The 13,210-nt window shown below is 50.6% G+C and overlaps 1 protein-coding gene and 2 long non-coding RNA genes across 7 annotated transcripts in view; 1 reads left to right on the top strand and 2 right to left on the bottom strand.

The window, feature by feature from the left end:
* Positions 1-252: 252 nt before the first annotated feature.
* Positions 253-3,683, bottom strand: LOC310902366. The gene is made up of 3 exons (XR_014586685.1): positions 3,312-3,683; positions 1,679-1,747; positions 253-513 (listed from the first exon to the last, which is right to left on the bottom strand). It is a non-coding gene; the product is annotated as an uncharacterized lncRNA (long non-coding RNA).
* A 2,812-nt stretch (positions 3,684-6,495) lies between these two features.
* LOC310902362 lies at positions 6,496-11,634 on the bottom strand. Of its 2 annotated transcripts, none has more exons than XR_014586678.1 (2): positions 11,002-11,634; positions 6,496-8,392 (listed from the first exon to the last, which is right to left on the bottom strand). It is a non-coding gene; the product is annotated as an uncharacterized lncRNA (long non-coding RNA). The 2 variants fall into 2 exon arrangements; XR_014586679.1 differs by having other exon boundaries at positions 6,496-8,389.
* FGFR2 (fibroblast growth factor receptor 2) overlaps positions 9,536-13,210 on the top strand; it is an 83,119-nt gene continuing 79,444 nt past the window's right edge. For all 4 annotated transcript variants that reach the window (XM_083843730.1, XM_083843729.1, XM_083843728.1 and 1 more), the window contains exon 1: positions 9,536-9,990. The gene's annotated coding sequence lies outside the window, so the exon portion shown is untranslated. The remainder of the gene's footprint in view (positions 9,991-13,210) is intronic.

The raw sequence follows: 13,210 nt of genomic DNA, 5'->3' as shown, positions 1-13,210 counted from the left end.
CTCAGACATATGCTGCACATTACATTTCTGCAGAAATTCATTGCAGTCTGGTTCAGCAATCCCTTTGAAGTCCTTGGGAGCTTATCTGTACTCCAGGGAGACAGGGTGTGTCTCCTGGGCAGCTTGCATGCGACTGTAAAGCAGAAATCTACCCCAGAGGCCACAGGTGCCTCCCTGTCTCTCTGTCTCTCTCTTTTTTTTTTTTTTTCTCTGGCTATCAAGAAATCTCCAGAATTTATCCTAGAATAAAGGGCTGCATCCAAAGGCTGTCCATTTTTGCTGAGGGTGTGAGGAGGAGCATAGCATGGGACACATCACGGTGTCCCGCAGGTCCCGTGGCAGGGGGACACGGGGTGCTGCCTTAAACAGGCGAGGGTGGGAGGAAGCAAGCTGGAGATGCTTCGTGTCTGTACACAAAGCTCCTTGGATTTAATACCAGAATTACCCATGTTCTGGTGAGCTCTGTCTGGAGGATCAGGCAGTGTCGCAGGAGCAGCTGCAGCAATTGCTTTCCTGGAAGGAAAAAAAAAATAAAAAAGCTTTTGGAAAAGCACTGAAAGCAGCCACAGCTGCCCTTCTGTATAGCTGAGCAGGTAGAAACAAGGGGGAGCCAGCACTGAACACCCACCGAGCCTTTCCAGAGCACCCCAAGCCTCCGGGTGCCCTCCCCAGTGGCAGCCTTCCCCTGCCCACTATCCGGAGGGGATCCGGAGTCCCTGCGTCCCACGCAGCTATGGGCCCCCTTTCCTTGGGACCACGGATGCCCTCCCCAAAAAGACTAGAGAGGATGGTTTACTGCCACAGCACAGCAGAAGAAAGTCTGACATTAATCCTCAGATGAAAATGGCTGAGCAAGTCGGTTTGTGCTGATTTAAGGCTGTTCTTGTTACATTCTTGAAACTACTGAGGTTATTTTGTAATCCATGTGAATTACAGCTTGCGGCATTTTGAGCTAATCTCCACTTGTGTTTCACTTAACTATTCTTTATCTCCTGCCTGCTAGAATGTGTAGAAAAAATGCACATCATTTTTGAACCCCCAGTCTCTGAGGTCTCTGCATCAAAAAACGCAGACAACATTCCTTGGGAACAGAGTCTGGGGGGGCTGATACGAGACCTTCCGATCTGCTGAAAGGTGACAGCTTCACAGCGCTGGCTCTCGGCTAGAGGAGGGTTCAGCCAAGCAGCACTCCTTCTGTTTATTTTCTGAATGTTTTGAGTGAACGCATGTCTCTATCGATGTTTAGAGAGTGGCAGCACTGGCGATGGCGTTTATTTATTCGCGAGATATGTATCATGCAAACAGCTGCGAGCTGCTTCTCCTCACGGCTCCGTTACCGCCTTCAGCCCCGACCCCGGCAGACCACCCCTGGCACCCCCGGCTAGCACAGCCTCCCTGGGAGGATCAGCCTCCTCCCTGGGAGGCCACTGTCTCTCTGTGCTGTGCTTCCCAAGCAAGAAGCACGTCCTGAGGCTTCCTCGCCGCATAGAGCAAGGCGAGGGAAGTTCTGCCAACCATTCGCTTTCTGCTAGCTCTCTTCGAAGGGCCCCTTGGCTGGTGGGCCGGCACCTCAGCGGGTGTAAACTGATGAACAAGTCTAGCTTACACCAGATGTCCCAGGGCCTTTTCGGCGGTGTCCTTTTCACTTGCTGCTCAAACCCCCGTATTAAAAACTTACCAGTAGCGATAACCATCTCCAAAGGACCCAGCGCCACTCTGGCTCTGAACGTTTCCCATCGCTGGAGCTCTGTGCAGCGGGCAAGAACATGGACACCTAGATCTGGGAAGATTTTTTTTCCCTCTATTGACTTTAATTTCCTTATCATCGCCATTAACAGAAGTGCTCTAAGTGGGTTACAGTTTTGTCAGGTTTTTGGGTGCAAGACATGAGGAGGAGTTTCCTCCTGGGCCCATCTGGTGATCTCCTCAGCAGCTGAGGAGAAGAGGCCTCGGCATTAAAGCTTGGATGTGATATAGCTGAGGGCTGGACAGATTTTCCTGGAGGACAAAGCAGCTGGATCTCTCTAACATGATGGAACCACAGCGTGATTTTCTGCTGGGATCTTTTGCAAGTCAATGCCTGTGGCAGGTGGGGTTAACCAAAGGGAAAGAGACCACCCTCTGCTTTAGAGGAGCAGAAGGACGTGTTTCTCATCCCTGGTGAACTTCTTGTCACTGTCCTTTTACCTGCTATGGAGCAAACACTTGCTACTCTCGCAGGCTCTTTTTCCTTTCTAGACAAGACCCAAACCTGCATTTCTGCCCTGCGTGGAATTAAAACCCTTCTGGACATTAACTTGTCTGGGCAATCTCTAGCATTGTTACACCAGGTTATTTCTATATACAAGATTTTAAGTGCAAATGAATTTAATGCTGACTATTGCTGGTGTCTCTTTGTTTGTGGGGACAGGGTTAAACAGCGTGTTAATTCTTATCTGTAAGTGATTTTTTTCCTGTTGAGCATAACTCCAAATGCAGCTTCTTTGCTTTTGGTTTAATTTTTCACTTCTTGCTTTCCCCCCAGCTCCCTCTTCGTTGTACCCTGCAGATCACAGTAGTTTCTGTTTAAAATGTCTCAGCCTCTCTGTTTTCCAGAATTTAATTGGGAGCCTGTTGCTACATGCTGAGCAGGGTGGGAGTAGGAGTCTTTTTTTTTTTCTCTTTTCCCCTCAGAAAATAGGCTGCTGAATGTAAGGCTTCAGGGAATAAAATTTAAAGGAGAGGATTTGCCTTGTATTTTTTTTACTGGGTAGACACCTTGTTGGCCAGCATGGCATTTCACCCTTTGCATGCCATGAAAAGCTGTTAGTGCTGCTGTGACTGGGGCTGCAACGCTGCTCCGTGTCCCCACTGTGGGGGATCTCGGGGATGTTTTGCCTCTCTGCCTGCGTTTCTGCTCTCGGGACCTGATCTTCCCAAGCAGCGCAGGGCTGGGGCCAGGAAGCTCTGCTCCCGCTGTACGCAGCCAGCTGGAAGGCAGCACGCAGCAAGGTCCATCAGCGCTCGGTCTTCGCTCAGCACTTCACGGCCAAGGGGAAAGCAGGCGCTGCAAGGTGGGATCAGCACCGTGCTTGTCCACCAGCATCTGTCCGAACCAGCGCTGGCTGGGCCGGATGAGCTGGGACCCAGACACCACCTTCCCATGGCTGCGCTGGAGCGAGGGTGCTGTGCGGCTTTCTCAGCCTCAAAGCTTTTGTGCAGCTTGCTCTCAGTCTTTGCGCTCGTGATTATTTCAGACTGAGTGAGCAACAGACTTAAGACTTTAGAAATCTTGTTTATAACATTCCTTTTGCCCAAAATGCTCATGTTACCTGCTTGTCAAATGTCAGGTCGTCAGATAATCAAGCCCCGTTGGCTCTGCGAGGCTCTATTTAGCAAATTAAAGGAGCGGTAACCCTAGCTAACAATAAGAGCAAGCAGAAGAGTTCCTGCACATCCACCAGACCTGCCATATTCCTTCCACTAGAGGACGGTAGCTCTTGTGCACAGCCATCAGCAGCATTTTACAACAGAAGCTAGAATAAAGCAGCCCAACCCTTCCTGTAGAAACATGTTCCTTTCTAGTGGTTTTCACATAATGAATCCCAGTGAATATTTAACTAAGTTTCCCCTGTAATCAAGTTTCTGGCCTCCTCGCTTGTATCCACAATGTAAAACATTTCCTGATCTATTGCATTTAGCAGCCCTGGAAGCCTCCCGCAGTATCTGTTTCTCTGCTCAGCTGGCATCAGAAGAGCTGCGTGATTGTCGTTGGGTTTTCTCATCCAGCAAGCGCTGATACATACGGTGTTACCTGTTAGGAGATGGGAAGGATCTTTGGGACCTCAACCTGGCCATGTAAACCAAAAGCCGGCCTTCTCTTCAAGGCCTGAAATGCTGCTGCGTGTTCATACGTATAAGAACGTTCATTGCTGTGGGCATGAATATTCAGCGATCCAAGTCTAGATTTCATGCAAACTGAGCTGTCCTGTAATCCTCCCCTTAAAACACAGAAACATGAAGGAAAAAAGTGTGTGTCTGGGTCTGTGTGAAGGCGCCCTGGGCCTGCGGTGACTTGGGAAACCTTTCTGGGGTAAAACCTACGGCCTTTGTTTAAGGAAATCCATGTGTCTATATCAAATAGCAAATCTCTGTTTGTGCCTGGGCTTTGTCTGCCGGACCATTACCTTTTCACCTCATTTTTGGACTTGTGAACGTGGTTACGGAGTTAACAAACAAGGGCTGTTAAACCTCGAGGCGCCTCTGTTTACACGGAGGCTTTCTTGCGCAGGACAGTGGCTTCTCTCCAAGGCAATCCGGTTTCTCAGGTGAAATGGTGGGTACCTTAATCACCTGGCACACGGGGCGAGGAGCTCCTCTCACCTTGGGGACTGGGGTGGCAAAAGAGGTGGCTTTCACTGGAGGAGACACACATGGGATGAAGCAAATTCCTGCAAAAACTCTGGTAGGAGACGGAGGAGTGAAATTATGTGTGAAGGCCGGAAAGGGAAGAGAGAACACGAGGTGAGACTTCTCACTTACAGACGTTGGAGGGATGAGAATGAGACAGGGAAATAGTTGTAGGCATTTAGTACCGCATTACTGTCGTATGCTCCAGGGCTGTAGAAAGTAAGAAGACGACTTTTTATTTTTTGAACTTCTGCCATCTCCATGCCTTTCTGTGTCTGAAGCTGGGCCTGTGCAAGAGAGCAGGAGATGTGGAGCGTGGCTCTCCAGTGAAGGAGGTGGGAAGCAGGAGGGGTCTGCAGGGATGTGGTGCTCTGGGTGAGGAACCGTGTCCATGAGGATCAGCACAGTACCTGCCCTGTGGATCCCTGCCACCAAGTTTTCTGCCACTCCCAGGGCTTAAACTGTAACAGGAGCCCTGGTGCAAGCTTCGCCGAGCACCTCCTGCTCTGAGGTTGTGCCTGGAAGTCATCGCTCGCTCGCCCGCTGAACCCTGTGGTGTCACCAGAGAAAAATCCCATCTGATGTAACGTTGCAGGGGAAGCTGCCACAACCACCAGTTGGTCTAGTTAGACAACGGAGCTTTAGTGAAACAAACCAGCATGTATTGATCAACTGGAAACAGAAAGTGCGCGGCCCAACAAGCCAAATGTATTCAAGATCTGTAACAGAAAGACAAATGGTCTTTGCAGCCTTTGTCTTCTCATTTTTATAAGTCTGCCTCTGTCTTGCTGTGCCCTGCTCAGTGCTGAGAAGGGTTTTATTCACATGGTTTCTGCTTAGGGGGATTCACTTTTTAAAGTTATTCTCCAACGGGTGCTTCTTTCCCCTGTCTTAGAAGAGATACTATTCCACAGCAGCCAGAGGTGCTCTACTAGGACACTGTGTAACAATTTTTTTTATGAAGGAATACACAATAAATTGAGGATTTTCTTTTATTTTGATAATTTAGTACTCAATATCTGCATTATGGAAGTGCCTGGAGGTTCCAGCCGAGCTCAGTGTCTTATTGTTCTAAGCCGTGCATAAAAGCATGGTCAGAAATGAGGAGCTTACCATCTAAATAGATGAGATGAATAAAGGGTGGGAGACAGGAAACATCTATTATCCTCATTTCATAGCTAGAAAGTTTGGACATGGGCAGATTAAGTGACTTTCCCAGGACTGTATAGGAAAGCTGATGTAGAAGGACAGAAAGCTTCAAATGTCCAGTATCCCAGTGTAATACCCTGATTGTAACACACCACATTTCCTGTTCAAATATATCTCTTATTTAATAATAACAGCAAGTATTTTTTGAATCTTTTCCTTAAGACATACAAAATGAGAGGCGTACCAGAGAAGTTACATGGCTACAGGGCATAAAAATCTGGAGAGAGTTCTGGTATTAAGTGCCATTACAAAACATCACTACAATGGTGAAAATAATCTCTTTTCCCAGTACTGCCTGAATTAATCTCTCAGAAGATTCTGCTATGCATAATGGAGAGGAAGATCAAAAATCGATAGGCAAAAGAAGTTAATTTTCCGCATGCTGTAGTTTAACCAAAATGAGTTTTTTTGTTGATAAACACCCAGTAAAACTCTCTCTTTATGGCAATCCCCCTTCCTATGCACATTTTGCTGCAAAAGAACTCGGTAGCCAATGGTTCACGTTTTCACGGATAATTACTGAATGTAGTGACATTAAAGAAATTCTTATCTAATTTTTTCAGTTTAGCAGCATCTTGAAGTAACACAGAGAAGACTAGAGATGGAAGTTTCTCAGTAGCAGTTTTTATGTTAGGATGGGTTCGTGTTTACATCAATGTGAAGTAATTTTCCCTTAGGACTCAGACAAATACATGGAGCAACTTTGCCTATCTCTGAAAATCAAAGGATGCAAGCTACTGAGACCAGACTTTCAGAAGTGGGTTCCTTTGGTACCCTAAAAAGCACAGCTCAAAGCTGTCAGGAAAAGGAGCCATAAATACTTTGGAAACCAGCTGTTGGTGTTTGGGTTTGGGCACTTAGCTTTAGAAGAACTTAAAAAAAACAAACAAACAATAAAAATAAAAAAGGACAAATATTTAATTGTATCCAGCATGGTCAAGAAAATTTTTGGACAGGACAGAAATAACAGGGAAGAAATGTTGTTTTCCCATTATCGTCTGTGGAGAAGCGAAGTCCTCAGCCATGTTCATGGCTCAATTAGGATGCAGATGATTTTTCCCATAGTTCTCCATAGCTTTAATGCGTGTTTTTTCCTTTTCCTTTTCTGTGTTGTGCTCCTATTTCAGCTGGTTAGAAGTGTTGCATGTTAGCAAGTCCAGCACCTGGAGAATAGGCTGGCACTGGAGAATGTGCTTCCATCACGTACCTTTGCGGTCTGCCGGCGATGTGGTGGGAGCTGTGACTTCTTCCTCGCGTAGCTCCCATGGAGGACCGGGTCTCCACAGGCCCTGCTTTCACCGGTACCTCCAGCACTTCAAAAAGGGTCAGAGACTCTGCGAGGGTTAGAACTGAGGAGTGCTCAGCAGCCGCGTGTTATGTTTGTTTCTAAGGTGACCTTTCCACATTATTCAAGGGAATTAGTTGCCTGCCTCACCTCATCTCTCAACAGACACAAGTTGTCTTCTGCTTAAACTTCCACCTTCGCTCCTCAAAGTGTTTTGCTTGGGCTCTGGTGGATCCAGCTCAGGGGCAGCCTGAAGTCAGGCGTGCCTTCTCCTTACCCCGTTGGGCAATGGCGATGCCTGGTGGCAACCAACGCATCTCCTCGCCCTCCTCACCTCTCCATGCTGACGGGGCCTAGCCGGGCCTTGTGGCCCCACAGCTGCCTGGTGCCGTGCCCCTGGAGAACATTTTACCTCATCCCTTGCTGCGTGCGGTGTGGCGGGGGGACCAGGGCCCAGCTGACAGCGGTGACAAAGGGCTGGCAGCGCTGAAAGATTCAATTTAACTTGCTTTCTCCTCCCCCGCTCCCATATGCGAGGGGACAGCACTGTTCGTGCTTTTGAAACCGGCGGGGCAAAGGAGCATTGGTGTCCTCATTTTCCTTCCTCCCTATTGATGTATCATTGCCAGGATGAAAAAGGACGTCTCAAGAGCTTTTGAAAAAATGGGTGACTACTCAAGACATTTTATAAAGGAGGAAGAATGGGAAAGAAAATAGAACTCGGTAGGGGGTAGAAGGAGCCTGAATGTGCGCCTTGTCTGTCTTTTCTTTCGCTTGAAACCTGGAGCTGTTGTTCCTATTTCAGTTCAAACTGTCACCTTTAGTTCATGATGGCTTTACTGCCCTTGCTCCTGAACCTCAACAGATTGGGGCTTATTTACCTATTCACACTCCTCTGTGGAACCTCATTAATAGGCTTATTAGCCACACCATTCACGTGCAGGAGGGCTCACAAAAAAGATCCCAGCCACTTTGAGAGGAGGAGGAAAAAACTGTAAAGAGATTATGCTCTCATTCAGCAGCCTAACTGCTATGAAAGGCTCCCTGGGCCCACTGAGATCTCTTGAAGCCTAAATATGATGACAGAATTGATCCCCCCGCCCGCCCCCCCTTCTAATTCCAAACATGCTTCTGCTTTTCTCTCCGATGGAGGAGTTCGGCTGCTGTGGGCCACTTTAAGAGAATGTGGCTCGTTGGGGAGAATAGGGTGCTATTGATAGACTGCTATCTTTTCATCCCGAAAAAGAATAAATTCTGACAAGTGCTTCCAGACATTGGGAATAGGTGTTCTGATTTGTCATTTTTAGTGGAATGCTTCCTTTTCTTTCAGAGCATGCAAAGATACCGATGAATGGGGAAAGGTATCGCAGCTTCCTGTGCCGGACAATAATTTATGTGAGAATGCGTTAACAATGTTTTCAATGGGCAGTGGACATGCCTGGAGCTGGGAAAATTGGATCTTGACGGTGACATCGCAGCTTCTCAATTAGAACATTCAAACGTCTGCTGCTTTAGGAACGACAAAAAAAAAATAAATAAATTAAACCTGTGTTTCTAATCAATTACAAATTTGTCTGCTGCCCCTCACAAAGCTCACATTGCTGCTGGTGGCGGTGGGAAAGTACTTTCTGGGAGGTGAGTACGTACTACCCAGAAAACTTGTTTTCATGTTTTGGTGTCTGGAAGTATGTAAATGCGGGGTCACGCTGTGCGGCGCAGCCACAGCCCTCGACAATCCCCTCAATCGATATTGCATGCAACGTATAAAACGCACAGTCGAGCTATGCTTGAATAAAGTAACATTAAATTGATCAACAGTGATTTAATTTGAGGCAACCCCCACTTATTGATTCGGTTGTCAAGCTGATTCCACAAAGCAAGCAGTAACACAGGCTCTGTATTAGCAACCCTTTAGCTAATGGTATCTCAAGTAAACGTTTTGCTAAGCAAATATCAGTCTAAGTTATACCGAATTTTAGATAGTAATATTGGGGACTGTCCTAAATCTGGGTGCCTAGGCAAATCCTGTTTGCAGAACCGTCACACAGCAAGGTGCAGCGTGGGGTCAGCCCAAAATGCCAGTGCACTAAGAGGCAGCTGGGCTGTCTGCGCCGTCGGAGCGGGCCGTGGGGCTGCCAGCCGCGGTTTCTGATCCCAAACCCTCTGATCCCAAAGCCCCTCCTGGGCAGCTTCCCGGGGCCGTGCTGCTTTTGGGGCCGCGCTCCTCGGTGCCAGAGCCGGGGCCGGGCTCTCCCCCTCGTAAGGGTCTGCGGGATGCGCATCCCAGCTCCGGGGGGGAGCGGGCGGGACGGCGGCGGGACCCCAGCTCCCCTCCTTCTCTTTTTCCTCTTTTTAGGGATGAGTGGACGCCTTCTAGGGTCGAGGGGCTCGGCCGGGCCATCCCCGACTGGGAGAGGGCACCGGGACCAGGGGCAGGGACGGGGCAGGGGCTCGGGCAGAAGCAAGGGCAGGGGAAGGAATAGGAGCAGGGGCAGGAGAAGGGATAGGGGAAGGAATAGGGGCAGGGGCAGGAGAAGGGATAGGAGAAGGTATAGGGGAAGGAATAGGGGCAGGGGCTCCGCACCGCGGCCGCCGCGATTGGGCAGAGCCTCGCAGCGCCGTCCAGGAAACGGCTCGGGTTGCAGCGGGGGGAGTGACCGGGGGAGGGAGGAAGGAGCCGGAGGAGTGTGTGCGAGGAGAGGGAGAGAGGGAGGGGAAAAAAGAAAAAAAAAAAAAAAAAAAGAAAGAAAGAAGAAAAAAAAAAAAAGAGGGGGTTGTCGGCTTGACAAAGCTGCGGGCGGCTGGATGGAGCGGAGCGGGCCCCGCGCTGCTCTGCTCGGCGATGCCCGCTCGGGGGAGGAGGCTGCTGGCGCCGGGCACGGCGGGCTCGCCCCTGTGAGGCGGTAGCCGCTGCAGCCCAGCCAGGGCACGGGGCCGCCGGGCCGGCCGCCGCCTCGCCTCCCTGCCGAGCCCCGAGCCCCGCGGGGGCTGCGGGCTGTGCGGCCGGGGCTGCCCGCACGGTGAGGAGCAGCGCCCCTGCCCCGGCCGGCGCCTCCCCTCAGCCCCCCGCCGCTGCCGAGCCCGCCCGCGGAGCTCCGCGCCTGCAGGTAACCGGGGCGGGGGGGGGGGGGACACGAAACGGGGACAAAACGGGGGAGACCCGGCGAGACGGGACCCGGAGCGGGTCCCGGGGGGCGAGCGGCGGGGGGCGGGATGCGGGGCTGGGGTCCCCCGGGGCTCCGCTGCCGGCCGGGGCTCGCTCCGTGCCCGCTTTTTGCCGGCTCTCTTCCCTCTTTTTGCCCTCTTTCTGCCCTATTCCTGCTTTAGTTGTGCTTTATTTCTCCCCTCCTTCTGCCCGTTCCCTGCCGCTGCCGCGAAACCCCGCGGGACGCTTCGCGGCGCTGACAGCGGGACGGCGGCGGGGGCAGCGGGGACGGGACGGGATGGGGATGGGGATGGGGATGGGATCGGGATGGGGATGGGGATGGGATCGGGATGGGATGAAGCTGAGGAGCCCCCCCGGAGCGGAGGGGCCGGCGGCACGGAACAGCCCCGTCCCGGGGCAAGAAGCCCTCGCTGGGCTCTATCTGGCTATATAGATAGATTTAAATGCAAAGCGGCCCGTTCAAACAGTGAGCCATTATGCGCTTGGTGTGAAACGCTATCAACATTTAAAACTTCATTGTCTCCTTTGTACCAAATCCCTGTAAATCTTCCACTGGCCTTTACTCATTTTCATCTGAAAAGCCTGTTTGGGCTGAATAGACAGCAATCAGCAGCCTCTGGATTTCTCTCTCTCTCTGGAATGTCAATTAAAATGCAGATTTTTTTTTTTTTCCTGATCTCTTAGTGGCAAAAGACTTGAGAAAAACAGGATAGTCCTGGAAAGCAAATGAAAGAAGTTCAAACAATGCAAAAGTACTGAAGCTGCCAGCCGGTTCCCATTAGTCCTCCAGAATTAATGTTTAATAGCTGTGATGCTCAGATTTGCTTGGAAACTGAACCGGGATGAGGAGGCTAGTTGGATATATCCGTGTGTGCGTCCATATATACGCATCGATATGTAAATAGGTGTAAATATTTAAATAAATAAGTGCTAGTTTGAGAGCTTTACCTACCTGGGTGTTTCTGGTGAAGCCGCTCGGCTGCTGGGTGCCGCTTTGCGGGGTGCGAGCCCCGTTTCATTCAGCTTTTCCTATTCCCTGCTCAACAGAGAAAGATGCTAAAGAGCCGTGGAGCGAGCCCTGTATTGATTTGGTTAACATACTCTACAAATTGTGCTCTCCCTGGGGAGTGATAAACATCTTATAAACAACAATGGAAGTAGATTAAAAAGAACACTGAGCATTGAATTTAATTAATGCCACTGCTGAACAAGTACTACTTGTTTGTGTGCGAGCGCGTTTAAACTGAAGTACAGCTTGGAGGAATTTGGTTGGGCTCCCAACCCCGTCTGCTTTCCCATGCTTGTCAGTTTGGCAAAGAAATTTGGGCAGGTATGTGACGAGGTGAAAATTGACTTGATGAGCGAGTGGCAAGGAGAGCCATCAATCACGGGAGGCTGACAACTCCTCCCCGAAGTGTAGGCTGAGAAGAGAGACAGAGTTCCCTTTCAAGGGGAAAAATAAACACTACGTGTGGCTTTCACTGAGTCTGAGACTCCAGGAGGGATTATGGTATTGTAGTCAGGAAGCCAGAATTGTGGAGGCCAAAAAGCATGCTGGGGCTGTGTTCCAAACACTGCCATAGAGGTACATAATTACCCGGCGCAGGAGGTCTTTCCAGGGAGTCGTCCCCCAGCAACTGTGGCGATTGAACTATGAAAAGAATTTGGGTTCGTTTCATCTTCGCTGGACTCCGCTTGGTTTGGGAAAGGGCAGCCCTCAAACCGCGGTCGCGGTGGCGGTGGTAAAGCCTCGCGGTTCCACGGGTGGGCCCCGAGCTCCCGTTTTTCCTTTGCTGCACCCTCGCGAGCCTCGGCTTTGGCTTTTCTGTCGCCCTGTGGAGGAAGAGCCCCGTCTTTCTGCTGGCAGATGTTCAGGTGCAGAAGCGGGCAGAAACCTCCAGGTGAGGAGCCGCCTTGTCAGGTGGCCTCGTGCCGCGGCTTGTGGTGAGGGCAGCAGCCCTGTACGTGCTTTACAGGGCATCGAGCACAGCCTAAAAATCTTCCTCCGCCGAGAAGTAGGTGGAATTAATGCTGCTGAGAAAGGAGTCTGGGATGTATGGTAGCGTTCTGGTATGTTGTCTTTTTGCAAAAATGTGATTAAGTTTTGCATTCATATACGTAGCCTGTAATCAGGCTTTGCAGGATGATTTATGGGAATGAAATTAGCATTGCAGGCAGCCTGTTAATTAGGATTTATGCCCGCTTTACAGCTGGATAAACTGAGCCGCAGAGCGGGGGCTGTCAGGCAGTCAGGTGGCGGTGGCCGCGAGGGCTCGCTCGGGTCCCTCGCCAAAGGCAGACCCGTCAGGGCCACCTCCCCACCTGCTCTGCCCTCGCTTAAAGAAGTGCTCAGCGAGCTCCTCGTGAGTGTCTGTGCAGTGGCCTGGTGGCGGTCTTGCTGGAGATGTGGTGCTGGGTGCTAGCGTGTGGTCACGCTCCGCTTCAGCCCCTGCCGCAGGGACGGAGCGTGGGGCTGAGGGGGACAAGCTCGCCCCAAAGTGTCGGGGGTTCACCTGGAGTACTGTGTGTGAACTGTTTCCCCAATTATTTATATCCTCTAAAACCTGTTCCTGCTGACCCCAGAAGTTACGTAGGTTACTGCGTACCCCAGGTACAAGATACCTCCACAGCACGTCTGCCCGTAGCCCTGGGAACTGGGGTCGGGTGTTCCAGCCCTCAGCTGAAGGTTAAGGAAATCTGAACAAACCCCTTAAAGGTTGGCTCAGCAAAGGGGGAACATTTGTCCACGTTTCTGAGTACTGGATGCTGAGGAACTGCAGCACATCCAAATGACAGGCTTCTTACTTTTATTTTTATTTTTTTTTTTCCTTTTGACGGGTGAGGGCAGGAGGGAGAAGAGAGGTTTTATGTTGTTCTTTCCTTCAAGAGCAGTGCTCTCAGAGCTTCAGTTGGGTTTCGTTCGTTGCATCTCAGGTGAATCACTGGCCAGAGCAGAACGACTGCTGCAGTCCCTTGATGTACCCATTTCGTGAGGGGTACCATCTTTTTTTTTTTTCCTGGGGAGGAGAACAAGGTGCACTTGTCTGGGTGAGCTGTTGGGTCGCCCTCTGAGGATGCTCTTTTCACCGCCCGCCCGGCACCTGGCTGTGGTGCCAGCAGGTCTCCTGAAGCTGCTTTGGCGCTGTTCCTCTTCTCTCTTC

This window comes from Anser anser, assembly GCF_964211835.1.
Source record: "Anser anser genome assembly, chromosome: 7".
In the NCBI taxonomy this organism is placed as follows: domain Eukaryota; kingdom Metazoa; phylum Chordata; class Aves; order Anseriformes; family Anatidae; genus Anser; species Anser anser.
This window is presented reverse-complemented; position numbering and strand designations above follow the sequence as displayed.